Below are 19,322 nucleotides of genomic sequence, written 5' to 3'. Positions count from 1 at the left end.
AACAGAGTTTAAAATATTATTACATATAAACATTTAAAAAATCAGAGCATTTAAAAACCTAAGCCTTAAAATCTTAACATCACATCTATACAGTATGATTCACAGAAGTCTAATAAGCTACATTTATTTCCCAGTCAGGCGTAGGCTAGCCGGAAGAGGGTTGTCTTACAGGCCCTGCGGAACTGAGCAAGGTCCCGCAGGGCCCTCACCTCTTCCGGCAGCTGGTTCCACCATGTAGGGGCCATTGTGGAAAAGGCCCTGTCTCTAGTTGTCTTAAGACGGACTTCCTTAGGCCCGGGGATGGTGAGAAGGTTTTGAGTCCCAGACCTCAGTACTCTCTGGGGAACATGTGGGGAGAGACGGTCCTTCAGGTAGGCAGGTCCCAGACCATGGGGACCTGTTGTGGGGAGAGGAAGGGAAGGAGATTATAAACCACTCTGAGACTTCAAGTGAAGGGCAGGGTATAGATCCAGTCATCTCCTCCTCCTCCTCCTCTTCCTTCTTCCTTCACAATATGCTCGCTTGTAACCAAAACTTCAGTGTTGTTTAAAATTACTAAACCAAAAGATAGATAACTTCCCATTTAATAAACGAAACGACCATTCTTCAAAGGAAAAGCCACTGTTGATCCTTTTTTTCAGTAGACCACTAGGACTGAAATATCTGTCCCCCTGCCCAGTTATGAAAGTATGCCCTTAACTTGCCGATCAGCCAGTTAGAATTGCCCTTGGTGATTAAAATTCACCCCAGAGACTAATCAGCTTGCAGCTGTGTCCTATGCATATTGACTCCGAAGGTTACTCCACTGCCTTCACTAAGGCTTACTTCCAAGACACAGTGCAAAGAACTGCATCAGAAGGGGGGTGGGTGGGTTTCTGTTGAATCACCTAGTCATTTAAACCCATTAGAGCTTGTCGCTCTGCCAATTTCACATAAAGGTGCTTTTTTGTGTATTGTTAGCATCATATGTACTTTTCTCAGGCAAAACATTAACAGCAATTGCTAACTTTTGCTTTTTGTTGATTTTTAAAAAATTTTTAGCTTTGTTTTGTGCTTTTGTTCCTCTTGTTCAAATGTCAGCGATTCTGACTTCTGGAACTGGTTTATTATTATTCATGGAGGACTTTGAGTTGTTGAATGGATTTATTTGGAGAGCTTCTGGTTAAGCTCCATTTTCTCATAGATGTAAAGAAAAAAAAAAAACAGCTGGCTACTTGGGAAGAAAAACCCCAAAAGTTACTCTTAAATTTGCTGGTAGCAGGTAAGAACAGAACTGTTATCTAATATTTCTGTAGCACTGCACCAGTTTAGACTTGAGATTTTGAAAGTCCTCCCTGTGTCCTTGACTTAGATGTGCTTTCTCTGGCTGAACTTTCTGAATCCTTGGTTTTATATACTTCATTGTTCCAAGCACTTAATGTACGCAATTCCCTAAGGCTCCCTGGAGATCTCCCAGAATTGCAACCAATCTCCAGGTGAACATCGGTCAATTCACCTGGAGAAAATGGCAGCTTTGGAGGGTGGAGTCTATGGCAGTATACCCCACTGAGGTCCCTCCCTTCCTCAAACCCCGCCCTCCCTAGGATCTGCCCCCAAATCCGCAGGAATTTTCCAACCTGAGCTGGCTACCCTGGAAATTTCTCCATGTGTGGGACCTTTAGAAATAACTTGGGAAGGGAGGAGCTTTGTTTCCAGGGTGATTATGGGCCAGGATCAGGGGGGTTTTGGTAGCAGAAACTCCTTTGCCTATTAGGCCACACACCCTGATGTAGCCAGTCCTCCTGGAGCTTACAGTAGGCCCTGTAAGAAGAGCCCTGTAAGGAATTCTAGCAGGACCTCCTTTGCATATTAGGCCACACACCCCTGATGTAGCCAATCCTCCTGGAGCTTACAGTAGGCCCTGTAAGAAGAGCCCTGTAAGCTCTTGGAGGATTGGCTACATCAGGGGTGTGTGGCCTAATAGGCAAAGGAGTTCCTGCTACAAAAAAAGCCCTAGCCAGGATTAAGCCACAGTGTTTGCTTGAATGCTGGAGCCCAACCTCATAAAACAGTTAATGATGAACCGTCTGGAAGCCATTTATTCTGATAGTTTCTAATACAAGGACTTCGTGAAAGAATGAGATTATTGTGCTTTCAAAAATAATCGTTATTTAGTGTGAATTTAAAAAAAATGTTGAAGGAAAGGGGTGTGTGCGCGCATTTTTAAAGTATTAGAAGTATACGTTCAGGTACCCAGAGAAGAAGGACCTAGGGAAGAAGAATGCACTTTTATACAGTGATTCCCTTCCACCAAGTCATCTTGTTACAGAGCAAAATTTCTTCCTTTGGAAAAGAAAGGTTAGAGTCCAGTAGCACCTTAAAGACCAATGACAGTTCCAAGGTATAGGCTTTAGAGCAGGGGTCCTCAAACTATGGCCCGCGGGCCAGATGCGGCCCGCTGAGGACGTTTATGCGGGCCGCCGGGTTATGGCAAAATCAGACCGGAAGTGACGTTCGACCTAAAATCGCGTTAGCAACGCACACTTCCGGCACTGGGCTGAGGCGGCAGAGACAGAGTGTGAGGTGATACCGAGGTGAGGTGAGTTCCCAGGCCGGGGTGTGTGGTGTGGGGAAGGGAGAGAGATGCAGAAGACGGAGAACTGACGGCCCGCGGCCTTGTACAGTAACGGCAGTCCGGCCCTCCAACAGTCTGAGGGACAGTGAACTGGCCCCCTATTTAAAAAGTTTGAGGACCCCTGCTTTAGAGAGTCAAAAGGAGAGGTCTTTGACTCTTAAAAGCTGATACCTTCGAAAATCTTGATCTTCAAGGTGTCACTGGACTTGAATCTTGGTTTTCTAGTGCATGCTAACATGGCTATCCACCTTTTCCTTTGGAAAAGTGGCTTGGCTTCCAAGGCATCAGAAGAAAATTTAGCAGAAGGGAGAATTCCTGGATCCAGCTTAGCAGCCGGGAGTCTTGGAATCTAACCCAGTAAAAAAATTGGATGATCTTATGGAGTTATGTAACTCTCAACTCTTCCATGCTTACATACTCTTCAGTGTTTCCTCAGATCAGGGGGTGGGGGGGGAGGACAATGGTTGATTGAGAAGTGTGAGGGACCGTATCCTTTAATTTAATTAATTTAATTGTTTTAGATTTATATCCCGCCCTTTTTCACTAGCTGGCTCAGGACGGCTAATTCTTCTTTAAGATCTGAGCTACTATATTGCTCCATCTGTGGCTGCGATCCAACAAACTAAATAATGCACTTTCAATCCACTTTCCAACTGGATTTTGCTAGTTCATGCATTATTTCGTGGGTGTGATCGCAGCCTATATGATCACCCTGTTGAGTTGCAGTCATAGAACATTTTGGGAGGTAAAAACTCTATAGTACCTATTGTACCATAGAATTTTCCCTCCCACAATGCTAATGTGTCTGGGAAAACCATAGTTTCCCCAGAAATGCCTAGAGTGGCCGGCAACATCGGGAAAGGTTCCCCCCCACCAGCCCAATGTTGTCTGGTGGGTTGGAAACCCCCCCGCGCGGGAGAATTCCCGCCTGGCCCAGGGGCTTGGCAGCCCTAATCATAGCTGTTTGGAAGAATATAGACCATCTCTTTTCATTTATTTAGTTAGTTCTTGTAAAAACAAAATGTGGAACGAAACCAAATTTGCATCAGCAAAATCGGCTGGCTGAAGAGAGGTCTTTGACTGTCCCTGTTTGGGTCCCGCCAGCTGACAGAATAAAAGCTGTAAAATTGTCTCCAGGACAGCAGACTCAAAATAATTGTCAGGCAGTTTTTGAACAATGAACAACCAACTTTTTAATATATATAAAGGGAGTCAAAGAGTCTTGTTAAAACTTCTGAGCCACCAGGCTTTTGCTTGGAAAAGAAAAAGCCAGATTTCCCTTTCTAGGATGTGAAGAAAAGAAATGTAAAAGAAAATAAATGTTGTGGGGCAGCACAATTGTATTTTCTGTGGAAGCTTGCTTATGCAGAATGAGGATCCAGATAAAGTTACCCAAGCATTGTCTTGTCTCTGGATTGGTATGCTATCATCAGGGCTTTTTCTTTTTTGAGCAAGAACACATAGGAACGCAGTTCCGTCTGACTTGGCGTCAGGGGGTGTGGCCCAATATGCAAATGAGTTCCTGCTGGGCTTTTTCTACTAAAAAAGCCCTGGCTGTGATAATAGGTTTGCCTGCACTGGGAAATACCTAAACATTTGGGGGATGGAACCTGAGAAGGATGGGTAGGGCTTGGAGAGGCGAGGGACCTCAGCATACAGCGGTGGCCAAACTGTGGCTCAGGAGCCACATGCCGTTCTTCCATATATATTGTGCAGCTCCTGGAAGTCAAAGAGGAATTTAAGGCAGGCTTACTCTCAAGTAAGTGTACCTAGCATCAGGACCTCAGTTAGCCTCTGAGTGCTACCCATAGGTAGGTGACAATTTCCACGTGAGTAAGGAGGGGAAATAGGCAGGCTTGCAAGCTCTTCTGCTCCACCACTGAGGTTGCCTGGAGACCCTGAGCGGGAAGAGAGAGCTCAAGAGCCAAGGGAGCCACTGGAAGGAGGGACGGAATTAAAGAGGGCGGTGCAGGGCTTTTGTAGCTCTTGTAGGAGCTGTATTTACCAATCTTGTTGTCAAGGCAAAAAGAGATGCATAAAGATGCAAATGGCGGTCAGTGATTTGTATGGTACACGTGTGTTTCCTTCTCCCACTGGAGTAAAAAAATAATTCCCTAACCTTTCCCTATGCTAGTCTTATGGGGACTGTTATTCCTAGCTTCTTTTTTTTTTAAGTCTCCTTCTAGCATGGTCATGTTGTAAAGTGCATATGTATGTATTTTATCTTTCTGTGCAAAGAAAGTATTAAGAGTTTTAATAAAAATGTGTGTGTAGTATTTGTTCATGTCTTGTGGGTCTTAAACATGTGACGTTTATTCTATGTGACTCAGATGTTTTGGCCACTTCTGTTATAATACCATAGAATCCAGCTTCCAAAGCAGCCAATTTCTCCAGGGGAACTGATCTTGGCTGTCTAGGAGATAAACTGTAATAGCAGGAGATCTCCAGGTGTCACCTGGAGGTTGGCAACCATATGTAATAATTCCAATTTGGACAAAGATCATTTCAGCCAAATTCCATAATGTTTTATTGGTGCTATGGGCTGCCATTTTTCATTTTGATACGGTTAGACCATTTATTCTTGTTATGTATCTGCAAATCTGTATTAGCAGTTTAGGGGGGGAAAGGTGTAACTTGGTTTGAGCTCTTAGTGGAAAGGTGAGGTATAAGTGAATTCAATGAACTATCCATGAACTTTCTATTTTCTTCCCCTTCTCATTCCTCAGCTGATCATGCAAACCAGGGGTGGCCAAACTTGCTGAACAAAAGTGCCACAGAGAATAAACATCAGATTTTTAAGAGCTGTGAAACATGGACATCAGGTGCTTGAGAGCTGCAAAATAGGAAGGAAGGAAGATCAGGGAGGGAGAGGTGGAAAGAAAGCAGCATTTCAAGCATTCCAGATGTTGGCTGGCTTGACTTGGAGAAGTGATTTAAAGAGATAAATGCCTTCTCCAAGCCAGCCAATGAGGTGGTGGGGACTACGAGAGCCAGACAATATGTGTGAAAGAGCCACATGTGTCTTCTAAGCCGCAGTTTGGCCACACCTGATTGGTCAAACAAATTGCAAGACAAAACAAGCGTCCAGTAGCACGTTAAAGACTAACAAAATCTGGGTAAGGGTATGAGCTTTCATGAGTCTGAAGAAATGAGCAGTGACTCACGAAAGTCCACAAATTTTGTTAGTTTTTAAGATGCTACTGGACTCTTGCTCTTTTTGACTGCTACAGACCATCTAATGGCTACCCATCTTGATCTATAAGACAAAGGAAATTTAGGAGCACAGGCAAACTGCATGTGCCTGACTCAAAACGCCACGAATGCCAGATAGTTTCCTTTGGCCAAGTCAGTTGACAGTAAATGGGATATAAAAATGTGTGTGTTTTTAAGGATTGTATTTCTTTGGCTGCACAATGCTTATGTTCGGCGTCTTGGATTTCGGCATCGTCCTGGTTTTCAACTAAAGTTTGCTGGAGATTTGCTCTGGGACCTGTTTGGAAAGACCATGACTTGGACCTGGAAACGGTGAAGTTGCAAGAAGAGAAATGCCTCTAAGAACGTGTACTGCTATTGCAATGGGGCTCGCCTTCTAGGCAGTGTTGAACAATGGCACCTCTCTTCTTAGAACCAATTTCCCAGCTTTCTCCAAACGGAAACTTCATTAAAGTCCTTTCTGTCTTTCTCCCTTCCTATTGCATAAGAAAATTCTTCCCTCTTTCTTCCTCCTTCCAAGGCTCTGGAAGTAGTTTGGCCTTGCCTGGGATGAGAAGTCCTTGCTTTGGAGGACACAATGGCTTGTTTATTTTCTCCAGTATAACAATCCGTGCCACTTAACCTACATAATCTGTGTGTACGGCTCCGTTTGAATATGATGTTGCAACACGAGAGCAGGTCTCTCTCTCCTGGCTTGCATCTCCGCTGGGGACCTTCGGCTATTAAATGACCGAAAACAAAGTCCACTCCAGTCGATGGGAGTCATTCAGTTCAAGAGGCTTCTTGAAGTTCCTTAAAACAGTTTGGAGAAATGCAATCATGGCCAGAAATGATAAAACGCAGAAGAATGTCAGAAGAGAATTACAGTTGTAATTCCACAATTCTGTCCTTTTTTAAAATGGCTTTAACCAAAACCCATTCACGTCAACAAAAGGATTTCCACTCAGTGCGTTTGGGATTAAGGCCTTTTATATAATTTTGTTGACTTCGGTGGAATGGCCCCTAGGCGGTTCCTTTATAAATATGTTGTATGGGGATATGTAAACACACACAAATATTTTTAAAGAAGATGGTTAAGATGGGTTTGGTTGGATTAAATTTTACTTTCTCTTTCATTAGTCTGACAGCCGTGGCAAGAGCGGTATCACACTTTTCAATAAATGGTTAGTGTGGGTTTGTCAAACGCCACAGCTTCCCTTTTAACGTTCTACTTTCTTTGCACAAAAAGGGGAGGGAAAACAGATTTCAAGGCCAAAACGGGCCCAAAGCCCTGCCCAGTCTCCTCTTTTGTGGGTAGATTAATGGCCAAGTCCCATAACTCTGGGAACAGGCAGAGGAGAACATCAACTATCTATAGACCAGGGGTAAAATTCTAGCAGGAGCTTCTTTGCATATTAGGCCACACACCCCTGAAGTAGCCAATCCTCCAAGAGCTTACAAGGCTCTTTTTTGTAAGCTCTTGGAGGATTGGCTACATCAGGGATGTGTGGCCTAATATGCAAAGGAGCTCCTGCTAGAATTCCACCCCTGCTATGGACCAATGGCATACCACACATAGGGAAAGTGAGATGGTTGCTGCAGGATCTGCCCAGGGTTGTCAGCTCTGTGGCTTGGGGACAGTGGAGTCATGGGGAGGGGGGGGAGGAATGAGATCTGCAGGTTGTGATACCAAAGAGAGTCTACCCTCCAAAGCAGCCATTTTCTTCAGATGAACTAATATCTGTAGTCTGGAGATTCTTTGAAATTCTGGGAGATCTTCAGACCTTTCCTGGAGGTTACAAAACAAAGAAGGGAGACAACCACGGAAATGTGATACCAAGAGACAAATAAATCTTTTGAAATTAGTACAAATGATAAATATATATATATTTAATTAGCTATTTTTTTCTCTACTACATATACTAATGCTATTTCATGATCATCATGGACTTGATGTTATACTTAAAACGACATAATACAATATGAACTTCATCTCCAGGTTCAACAGGTAAAGCTCCAAAGTTCAACAGGTATTTCAAAACCACAACATGAATTAGGTCCCAAAGTGCAACGGGTAAGATCCCAAAATGCAATAGGTACCTCAATCCAATTTCATGTACTGGGTCATTAGCTCAGTCCAACCTCATGTATTCGGTCATATCCTTTACAGATCCCTTCCTGAAGCATAAATTGTAGATTTATATAGATTTATAGATTCTAGCAGTAAGATCAAAGCTCATATGGAGGGATAAACCTTACAAACAAAGATTTCATCCCATTTCATGCGCAAATGTCACCATCTTGATGGGTTGCTAGCTTCTTTCCATTTTGACAAGACTTTCTCAAAAGTAAAATTATGAAATTTGTTAGACTGAGGCTGGGCTGAGCTAATGACCCAATACATGAAGCTGGATTGAGGTATTTGCTGAATTTTAGGAACTTAACTGTTCCACTTTGAGATCTAATTCATGCTGTGGCTTTAAGATACCTGTTCAACTTTATCTGTTGAATTTGGAGATCTAGTTCATATTGTGTCATGTCATTTTAAGAGCTACATCTAGTACATGATGGTCAATAAATGGTATTAGTATAGAGATAAAACAGCTAATTAAATATATGTTTGCTTTTTATCATTTGTAGTAATTTCCACAGATTTATGTCTCTCTTGTTATCTTTCCTGCAAGTTGGCAACCCTAATAAGTGGGCAGCAGAGGTTTTTGTTTCCCTGAGCTGTAGCACTATGTCTCGTGCTGTAATCTCTCCATCACCAACAGAGCAGTGCCATCCCAGTACTGAATCTCTGCCCTGTAATAACTCTTCCACACCTCTAGGGGTGCTGTGGGTCCAGCGCTGGCTGCCTCACAGCTGGACCTGCTAGGCTGATTCAAGCAACTTCTGGGAATGCAGGTAGACAACCCCTGGACCGACATCAGGCTACCAAGAACTAGCCAGGATTGCAGAAGGATGCAGCTGCAGTTATCAAAAAGGGTAAGGTTTGTTATTCTATTATGTCTATGGTATTGTGGAAGTACTTGCCTTCATTAGTATGTTTTTGAAGCTAAATATGAAATAGAGGCAACCAGTTTGTCCCAGCGGCTTTAAAAATCTATAAGGCCAAAGTAATCCCGCAGTTACTGTATGGTATCCCAACATGGATTAGTGCCTTTGAGTCTGATATTCAAAGAGTTCGGTCCAAATTTGTAAGGAAAATCATGGGTCAACCACGCTATGTCCCTCTTTGTCTAGAAACAAGTCTCAATATGTTAGAAACAAGAGCATGGCTTATATCTATCAAATATTGGCTACGTGTGCACTATTTCGCTGACTGTTGGAGATATTTATTCCAAATGCTGTCTGAATCCTCCTTGTCCAAATGGATTGCTTGCATAGAGAAAAAAAATCCACCTTAGGTTTATCTATGGATTCTCTCTACATGCTCCCTTTTACAAATGCATGTTATCTAATTAAACATAGAATTTTAGATATAGAATTGCAAAAACTAATCAGTGCTGCAAATACATCTTGCTCCCCTTTGAATTTTGGAATTTCCCCAATTATTGGTCATCTGCCTTCTTATCTATCAACTCTCCATGTTCCACAATTGTGCAGAGCATTTACTCTTGCCAGATGTAATGCTATCCCATCAGCAGTTACCTATGGTAGATATAAAAAAAAATCCTACTCTCATTAAGACTTTGTACATGCAACTTAAAACAAGTTGATTCATTGTCCCATATTCTTCTTTACTGCTCCCAATATGATACTATATGCCTTAGGTTTCTAGACCCAATCCTGCTCAATATGACAAGTTGCTCAGATGCTGCAAAGGTATGCCGTCTTCTGAATGATTTGTCATCTGGAATAACTAAAAAGGTTGCTTTATTCTTGTGTCTGGTAATCAAGGATCGATTGTCCAATGTATAGCTGTATATGACTGGTGTATTTTGTTATTGCTGTATCTCTTTTTTGCCTTATTTATAATCCGATATATGCCAGTAGAGGCTTGCATTTGTTTGTTTGTTTGAAACGTTGTTTCAATGTTGTTTCAAACTTCTTATATTACCTCTTTTTTTGCCAGTTCTGCCTGTGGGGTACATCTTGACTGTTGTCTTGCCTATCGCACCATATAGTCTCATACACACAAAATCAAATTAATAGCCCTGTTTACGTGTGATAGTGAACCGAAGCACAACCTGCATGTACATGCGTAGAGCTGTTTGTAAGAAAGAGCCGACACGCGTTCACTTTACAAATAAGCATGGGGACCAACACCTGGATATATGTGGGAACCTCAACTTTCAGAGGCACGAATCCTCTGAATCCCAGAGGCAGGAGGCAACCTCAGGGTAGGGTTGCCAAGTCCAATTCAAGAAATATCTAGGGACTTTGGGGGTGGAGCCAGGAGACATTAGGGGTGGAGCCAAGATCAAGGCTGTGACAAGCATAATGGAACTCCAAAGGGAGTTCTGGCCCTCACATTTAAAGGGACGGCACACCTTTTCAATGCCTTCCTTCCGTAGGAAATAATGAAGAATAGGGGCACATTTTTGGGGGGGCTCATAGAATTTGACCCCCTGGTCCAATCTTTTTGAAACTTGGGGGGTATTTTGGGGAGAGGCACTAGATTCTATACTGAAAATCTGGTGCCTCTACCCCAAAATACAGCCCCCCCCCCAGAGCCCCAGATACCTGCAGATCAATTCTCCATGATTTTCTATGGGAATAAATCTCCATAGGGATTAATACAGTTCCCAGCAGACATTTCCCTCCCCTCCCCCCGCTTTCTGACGACCCTGAAGCGGGGGGGAGGGCCTCCAAACCGGGGGATCCCCTGGCCCCACCTGGGGATTGGCAACCCTACCTCAGGGGAAGTCCTCAGCCTTTCTGCCCTGTTGTTGGGCATCTAGAGCAGGGGTGTTGAACTCATTTGTTATGAAGGCCGGATCTGACATAAAGGAGACCTTGTCGGGCTGGGCCATACGTGTCATAAAATGTAATGCCAGGTAGCTGAAATATAAACCTTATAAAGCACACAAATACATAAAACATGATTAATACATTGGCATTTGTTGGTCTTAATGGTGCTTTCTTTGAATCTCTCCTGTGCAATCCAGAGAACTGGGCAAAGGAAGCTCTGGCTCTTTCCTTCCTTCCCCAGGGGACGACCAGAAGGGAGAGAAGCCTCAGTCAATACAAGGAAGAGAGGCTTGGCTCTGTAGCTCTCCAGTGTGATTGAGAGAGCCTGGCAAAACAAACTATGCCTCCCCCCCTTCCTCCCCACGGGAGGAGCCTCAGTGAATTTAGAAAATAAAGGCTTTGCTCTGTAGCTCCTGTGCAATTGAGTAAGCCTGGCAAAGCAAGCTGCGATACAGAGGGAAGGAGAAGGAAGCAGACGACAGCCAGTTGCTTGGGGGCCTGATTGAGCCCCCGGGCCACATGTTTGACACCCCTGGTTGGCCATTGTGTGAGACAGGATGCTGGACTAGATGGACTATTGGTCTGATCCAGTAGGGTTCTTCTTATGTTCCTATGTAGGGTTTCAGCTACATGTTCAGCTGTATGTGCGTTCACTGTAACTTGTGAATATTGCTATAGTAACATATGGGTTTGGAAGGGGTCCACCAGCATGCTGTAAGGAGTACTGGTCCCTTCTCTACTCTTCATCAAGTCTAAGGCTGGTGTACCATTTGGGTTCTCAGCGGCTAGGTGGGGCCCAGAGATCTCCTGGAATTACCCCTGACCTCCAGATGACAAAGATCTGTTCCTCTGGGGAAAATGGCTGTTTTGGAGGGTGGACTCTGTGTGTTGCGTTATATCCCACCAAGGTCGGTCCCGTGGCTGCGCACCCAGATCTCCAGGAAATTCTGACCTGGAGTTGGCAACTCTTATGTACCATCCAAACGGGCTCAGTGTCAAAATGATAACCATCAGGTCTTCTTCTAAATGTCTGGGGCTTTTTTTCAGAATACCAGTCTGATCAATTTCATAAGAAACACCAGACTGTAATGTATTCTATAAGACTTTACAATGAAATGTCTTTAATCGTTCAAAAATAACCACATTTTAAAATTGTACCTTGAGGTACTTGCAAAACAAGGAAGGGAAACAGTTATGAATCTTTTACTCTGAAAGAAATCATTAGACCAATGAACCACAATGAAAAAGCAACAATTAAAAGCAAATTAAAAACATAAATATGTGATAAGAAGTCCCAGAGTTTTTCCAGTGTTTTGTATTTATTTATTTACAAAATTCATACCCTGCCTTTCTACCCTGATCAGGGCCCTCAAGGTAGCTAACAGATTAAAAACATGCATAATTTAAAAACGCATCTTAAAAACTGTTAAAACGAAGCAAGGATATATCACTAAAACAATTTAAACTGAGGTAAAATACACATTAAAAACCTTAATAAGAGCCCTGCTGGATTGGGCCAGTGGTCATAAGAACATAAGAGAAGCCATGTTGGATCAGGCCAACGGCCCATCAAGTCCAACACTCTATGTCACATAAGAACATAAGAGAAGCCATGTTGGATCAGGCCAACGGCCCATCAAGTCCAACACAGTGGGCGTTTTCGCACTGACCTTCAAGTGGCGCGACCACCCTCTTCACACCGGAGGATCTGCGCGGATTTCGCACAAGAAGCGCCGGCGCACCCAAAAGAGCCGGCGACTTCCGTCGCGAAACCCGTTCAAACGGAAACCGCCAAGAAGCAGGAAAACGTTTGAGCGGCTTTTGCGATGGAAGTCGCCGGCTTTTTTGGGTGCGCCGGCGCTTCTTGTGCGAAATCCGCACAGATCCTCCGGTGTGAAGAGGGTGGTCGCGCCACTTGAAGGTCAGTGCGAAAACGCCCTCTGTGTCACACAGTGGCAAAAAATTTTATATACACACATACACTGTGGCTAATAGCCACTGATGGACCCGTGCTCCATATTTTTATCTAACCCCCTCTTGAAGGTGGCCATGCTTGTGGCTGCCACCACCTCCTGTGGCAGTGAATTCCACGTGTTAATCACCCTTTGGGTGAAGAAGTCGATCTAGTCTAGCATCCTGTCTTATACAGTGGCCAACCGGTTGCTCCAGACAGCCAACACTGCAGTCATCTAATCTAGATGCAAGCAGGGTGTGCACCACAGTGGCCAGATATTTCCTGCCCAGGAAAAACCGTGGTTGGATAACCAGTCAAAGGCACTCCAGGCCAGGGAGGGACCATGGCTCAGTGGTAGAGCATCTGCTTGGGAAGCAGAAGGTCCCAGGTTCAATCCCTGGCATCTCCAGCTAAAAAGGGTCCAGGCAAATAGGCATGAAAAACCTCAGCTTGAGGCCCTGGAGAGCCGCTGCCATTCTGAGTAGACAATACTGACTTTGATGGACTGAGGGTCTGATTCAGTAGAAGGCAACTTCATATGTTCATATGGCCACAGTTGCCACCTGCTTCTCCAGCAGTATACCTGGATCCAGCTGCACACCTAGACTATGGATTTGCTCCTTCAAAGGAAGTGTAACCCCATCCAGGTTAGGTGATACTTTAAATGCCATAATGATATTTCACAAGTGTCTCATTGGGAATTATTACAAAATTATTATATGATTTCAGTTTTAGTGGTTTCCTTCTACTATGTGAAGAAGAAGATTCTTCCATTGGAAAAATGTTTCATCACAGACTCCAAAGGACAGTTTCTTTCACAGAGGACAGGAAGTGTTTGTTTAGTAAATACTTGGATATACAATTTTAGGGTTGGCTAATTTTAAATTACTATTTTTTTATTATTTTAAAGATAACCCCTGATAAAGTCATTTAAGCGTGAGATACACTGCTATTTTCCTTGATGGCGTCTTTTTGAGAAAAGCCTTCCGATCTCTGATAATTAAGGATAAGCAAATCGCCTGATTTCTTTTTACATTTCTTGCTGTTTTCTGCCAGTGGTTTCGGTTCTTTGCATTTCAGTGTTTGTTTTGCAGCTTTGTCTATGCACATTGTACTGTTTTATATGCAATTTATATAGTGTTGATACATACCGTTTGCATCATTTGTATATATAATGTATAATGCTCATTTATTGATGTATAAGTAAGTTGGAAAAGTGTACCTTTTAAGGGGGAAAAATTGGTTCAGTGAAACAGAAAATGGCATGATAATCACAGGTTCAATTTGCGCAAGAGAGAAAAGCAAAAAAACGAAACTGTGGTTTTCAGATTGAAACAGCAAGTACAAGAAAGCCAAAATCATCCCTCCTGTAGTAATCCAGTGGCCAGCTCTTCCCTGATCGCTGGTGAGGGGAGTAGGGTTGCCAGATCCAGTTTGGGAAACTCCTGGAGATTTGGGGGTGGAGCCTAGGGAGGATGGGGACCTCAGTGGACTACAGTGTCATTGAGTTTATCCTCCAAAGCAGGGGTGTCAAACATATGGCCCGGGTAGGGTTGCCAATCCCCAGGTGGGGGCAGGGGATCCACCGGTTCGGAGGCCCTCCCCCCGCCTCAGGGTAATCACAAAATGGGGGGAGGAGAGGGAAGTGTCTGATGGGAACTCTGTTATTCCCTATGGAGACTTATTCCCATAGGAAGTAATGGAGAATTGATCAGCAGGTATCTGGGGCTCTTGTAGGGCTGTTTTTTGAGGTAGAACCACCAATTTTCCGTATAGCATCCAATGCCTCTCCCCAAAATGCCCTCCCAGTTTCAAGAAGATTGGACCAGGTGGTCCAATTCTACGAGCCCCCAAAGCAGGTGCCCCTATCCTTCATTATTTCCTATGGAAGGAAGGCATTTAAAAAGGTGTGCGGTCCCTTTGGATGTAATGGCCAGAACTCCCTTCAGAGTTCAATTATGATTGTCACACCCTTGCTCCTGGCTCCACCTCCAAAGTCTCCTGGCTCCACCCCCAAAGTCCCCCGATATTTCTTAAATTGGACTTGGCAACTCTAGACCCTGGGGCCAAATCAGGCCCCCAGAGGGCTCCTATCAGGCCCCGAGCAATTGGCTGTCATCTGCTTCTTTCTCCCACCCTCTTGCGCCCTTTTGCTTGCTCATTCTCACAGGAGCTACAAAGCAAAACCTTTGTTTTCTCCATTGGCTGAGGCTCCTCCCATGGGGACGAAAGGGGGGGAGGTAGCACTTGCTTTGCCAGGCTCTCTCAATCACACAGCAGAGCTACTGAGCCAAGCCTCTCTTCCTTCTATTGGCTGAGGCTCTTCTCCCTCCTGGTTCCTGGGGGAAAGAAGGAAGGAAAATGCCAGAGCTTCCTTTGCCCAGTTCCCTGGATCCCATGGGAGAAATACAAATAAAGTACTTTTAAGACCAATCTGCTAATGTTTTAAGCATGTTTTAAGTTTTTAAAAAATTGTGTTTGTCTGTGTCCTTTATAAAGTTTATATCTTCACTATCTAATCTTAAATAGGTACACACATGGCCCGGCCTGACATGGCCGAGCCTGACAAGGTCTCATTTATGTCAGATCTGGCCCTCATGACAAAGGAGTTTGACACCCCTGCTCCAAAGCATCCGTTTTCTCCAGGGGAACTGATCTCTGTAGTCTGGAGATGAGTTGTAATTCCAGGGGATCCCCAGGCCCCACCTGGAGACTGGCATCCCTATGCAGTAATGCCAGCTCACCTCTCCAGTTTGTGGCCTTAGATGTTCTAAGAAGATTTTATGGTTTAGAGTTCAGGTGGGCCCTGGAGATCTCCTAGAACAGGGGTGTCGAACTCATTTGTTATGAGGGCCAGATCTGACATAAATGAGGCCTTGTTGGGCTGGGCCAGGTGTGTCATGAAATGTAATGCCAGGTAGCAGAGATATAAACTTAACGAAGGACACAGACAAACACAATTTAAAAAACCCCTTAAAAAACCCCAAAAGATTAACACTCTTGCAATATTATGTTTATTTAACAGTCTCTGATAATTGACATCTCTTGCTCGGAATGGAGAAAACAGACACCAATTCTCCACTAGCCTTATGCCGCTCTCACTCTCCTCTACTCTGCGGGGCTTCTGTTGGATTTCACACTATTTGCTCCTGGGCTGCAACTCGCTCCGCCTCTTTCACGCAGCAAACCAGATCCTGTAAAACCCAGTTTCTGTTTGCTGCGCGAAAAAGGCGAAGCTAGTTGCAGTCCCGGGACAGATAGTGTGAAATCCCACAGAAGCCCCGCGGAGAAGAGGAGCGTGAGAGCGGCATAAGGCTAATGGGAAGGTCGGTCACAGGCTTTGCTCTGTAGGCTCCTGTGCAATTGAGCAACCCTGGCAAAGCAGCTGTGATGCAGAAGGAAGCAGACAACAGCCAGTTGCTTGGGGGCCTAATAGGAGCCCTCTGGGGGCCTGATTTGGTCCCCAGGCTGCAAGTCTGACACCCCTGTAATTTCAGCTGCTCTCCAGACTACCAAGATCAGTTTCTAGGCTTCCCAACCCTCCCGCCCTGGCAGGGACCCCAGGATTTCCACCCTCTTCCCCTGCTCCCCAAAAAAATGGAAGCGAGGGGAGGGGAGAAACGGCGCTGGGGAACATGGCGAGCCGCCCCATCCCGGAGCGGGCGAGGCCGCCGCACCACTGCTGCCCCCTCCCCGCCCACCGCAGCTGCTCCTCCGAGATGGGCCCAGGCTGAGCCCATCTCGGAGGAGCAGCCAAGAGGTGGCAGCAGCGCAGGGGAGGGTGAGGCAGGCCAGGAGCATGGCGAGCCGCGAATCTGGGCCCTTCTAGGACCCGGACTCGCGGCTTGCCACGCCCCCAGCCCGCCTCCACCCCCCCTCCGATTCCACCCCAGAGGCGGAGCGGGCGAGGCCGCCGCGCCGCTGCCGCCTCTTCTCCGCTCGCCATGGCTGCGCCTCCGAGATGGGCTCAGGCTGAGCCCATCTCGGAGGCGCAGCCACGGCGAGCGGAGAAGAGGCGGCAGCGGCGCAGCGGCGTCGCCCGCTCCGAGACGAGGCGGCTCGCCACGCTCCCCGGCGCTGTTTCCCCCCCTCCCCTAGCTCCACCCCAGTGTCTCCTGGCTCCACCCCCAAAGTCTCCTGGCTCCACCCCCAAAGTCCCCAGATATTTCTGGGGTTGGACTTGGCAACCCTATCAGTTTCCTTGGAGAAAATGGCTGCTTTGGAAGGTGGACTCCATGGCATTGTACCCTGCTGTGGTCCCTCTCCTCTCCAAACCCCACCCTCCCCAGGCTTCACCCCCAAATCACTAGGAATTTCCAAATTTAGTGCAGACAGCTCTGCACTCTGCCCAGCTGACAGCACTCTCTCTGGTGCCAAAGACCTGGCTGCAGTCTCACATGTCCTTCAGTAGGCTTAACATGTACAAAATGAGACACAGAACAGTTGAGGACTCCTGTGGTGCGTTCACACTACACTAAATAAAGTTGAGGCAAACTGGGATTTGAATGAACATCCGCGAGAGCTGCATTTTTGTTTTCACAGACTAGCCGCAATTAAACTTACATCCGTGTTTCTTATTATGGCCTTCCCTCAAATATAACTATTTACCACATTTCTGCTCTCTTATCAATAGGGAAGTCTGCAATCTGAAGCTGTTTCCTGAGGAAGAGGAGATTCTCTAAGCCCTGCTGAGATTTCACGGCACCACACAAATGTCCCCAGCTCAGCTTGTGACTTGGCTGCATCCCAGTCCCTTTGTGTTGGTTTTCAGACCTTCCTTGGGTCTTCAGGGTATGTCTCTACTGTGCTGTCTGCTTTTGAAAATATCGTGGGCTGCTCATGTACAGCCCAGATGAGGTGGTGGCAGCAAGCTCAGAGCCAGAATGCCCCCGAGCCATAGTCCAGGTGTGGAAATGCATAGGTTCAATCCCCAGCATCTCCAGTTGAAAGGATCAGGTAGGGGGTGATGGGAAAGACCTCTGCCCGAGATTGTGGAGAGCTGCTGCCAGTCTGAGTAGACAGTGCTAGACTAGTGATTTGATTCAGTGTAAGGCAGTTGTATGTGATAGGCTGGGGATACCCATGGCAGACTAACAGAACAACAGCAACAAAAGCCAAGGTTCTGATGTCTTAGTGGACCATACGCTGAACATGAGTCAACAGTGTGATGTGGTGGCTAGAAAGGCAGATGCAGTATTGGACTGTATCAAGTATAGTGTCCAGATCACGTGAAGTGATGGTATTACTTTGCTCTGCTCTGGTAAGACCTTACCTGGAGTCTTGTGTTCAGTTTGGGACAGCACATTTTAAGAAGGATATAGACAAGCTGGAACTGGTCCAGAGGAGGGCGATGAAGATGGTGAGCGGTCTACAGACCAAGTCTTATGAAGAAAGGTTGAAGGAGCTGGGCATGTTTAGCCTGGAGAGGAGGTGGCTGAGGGGTGATATGATCGCCATCTTCAAGTACTTGAAGAGCTGTCGTGTAGAGCAGGGGTGGCCAACGGTAGCTCTCCAGATGTTTTTTTTGCCTATAGCTCCCATCAGCCCCAGCCAGCATGGCCAATGGCTGAGGCTGATGGGAGTTGTAGGCAAAAAAAATGTGGAGGGCTAGCGATGGCCACCCCTGATATAGAGGATGTGTGGAATTGTTTTCTGTGGCCCCAGATGTTAAGACCAGAACCAGTGGGTTGAAATTAAATCAAAAGAGTTTCCGGCTTAACATTAGGAAGAACTTCCTGACTGTTAGAGGAGTTCCTCAGTGGGACAGGCTTCCTCGGGAGGTGGTGGGCTCTCCTTCCTTGGAGGTTTTTAAACAGAGGCTGGATGGCCATCTGACAGCACTGAGGATCCTTTGAATTTAGGGGGAGGTATTTGTGAGTTTCCTGCACTGTGCAGGGGGTTGGACTAGATGGCCCTGAAGGTCCCTTCTGACTACATGATTCTATGATGCAGGGTTGCCAACCTCCTGGTGGGAGCTGGAGATCTGGAATGACAACTGATCTCCAAACAACATACATCATTTATTTATTTATTACTTCATTATTTAAAACATTTATTTCACTTCCCCTGGAAAAAATGGTTGCTTTGGAAGGTGGACTGCATGGCATTGTACCCTACCAAGATCCTTCCCCTCCCTAAACCTCACCGTCCCAGGCTCCACCCTCAAATCTCCAGGTATTTCCAAAGCTGGAGCTGGCAACCTAGTCCAAAGTGCTAGCAGAAACCATGCACCCATCCAGTGCTGTTATTTTTAAAATGCTCCCTGTTTTGTACAACAGGACACCCATCCATACTGCAAACTACTTTTGAAACACTTCTCTCTCTCTCTGAGAAGGGATTTGCCACTTGGCTTTTGCATCAGGAAGAGGAGAAGGGGCTGCTCTTCAGTTAGGGATAAACTGATTTCTCCTGATTCATTCCATCGTTGTTCTGGAATTGCACTTGGCACTGCCTTCCGCTCCTTTATTCCAACCACAGAGGAAATTTGTGACCTTAGTTCTGGAATGGGTGTATGCCTGATTTTGCCCAGAGCTTTCATTTCCTTGGCATCCCTTCCTTCTCTCAGCACACATGTACACATCAATAAAGCACTGCGCTAAAAGAACCACAATATACAACCACACAAGATTGCTCTTTTGTAGAGCT

This window comes from Heteronotia binoei, chromosome 12 (assembly GCF_032191835.1).
Source record: "Heteronotia binoei isolate CCM8104 ecotype False Entrance Well chromosome 12, APGP_CSIRO_Hbin_v1, whole genome shotgun sequence".
NCBI lineage: Eukaryota > Metazoa > Chordata > Lepidosauria > Squamata > Gekkonidae > Heteronotia > Heteronotia binoei.
This window is presented reverse-complemented; position numbering follows the sequence as displayed.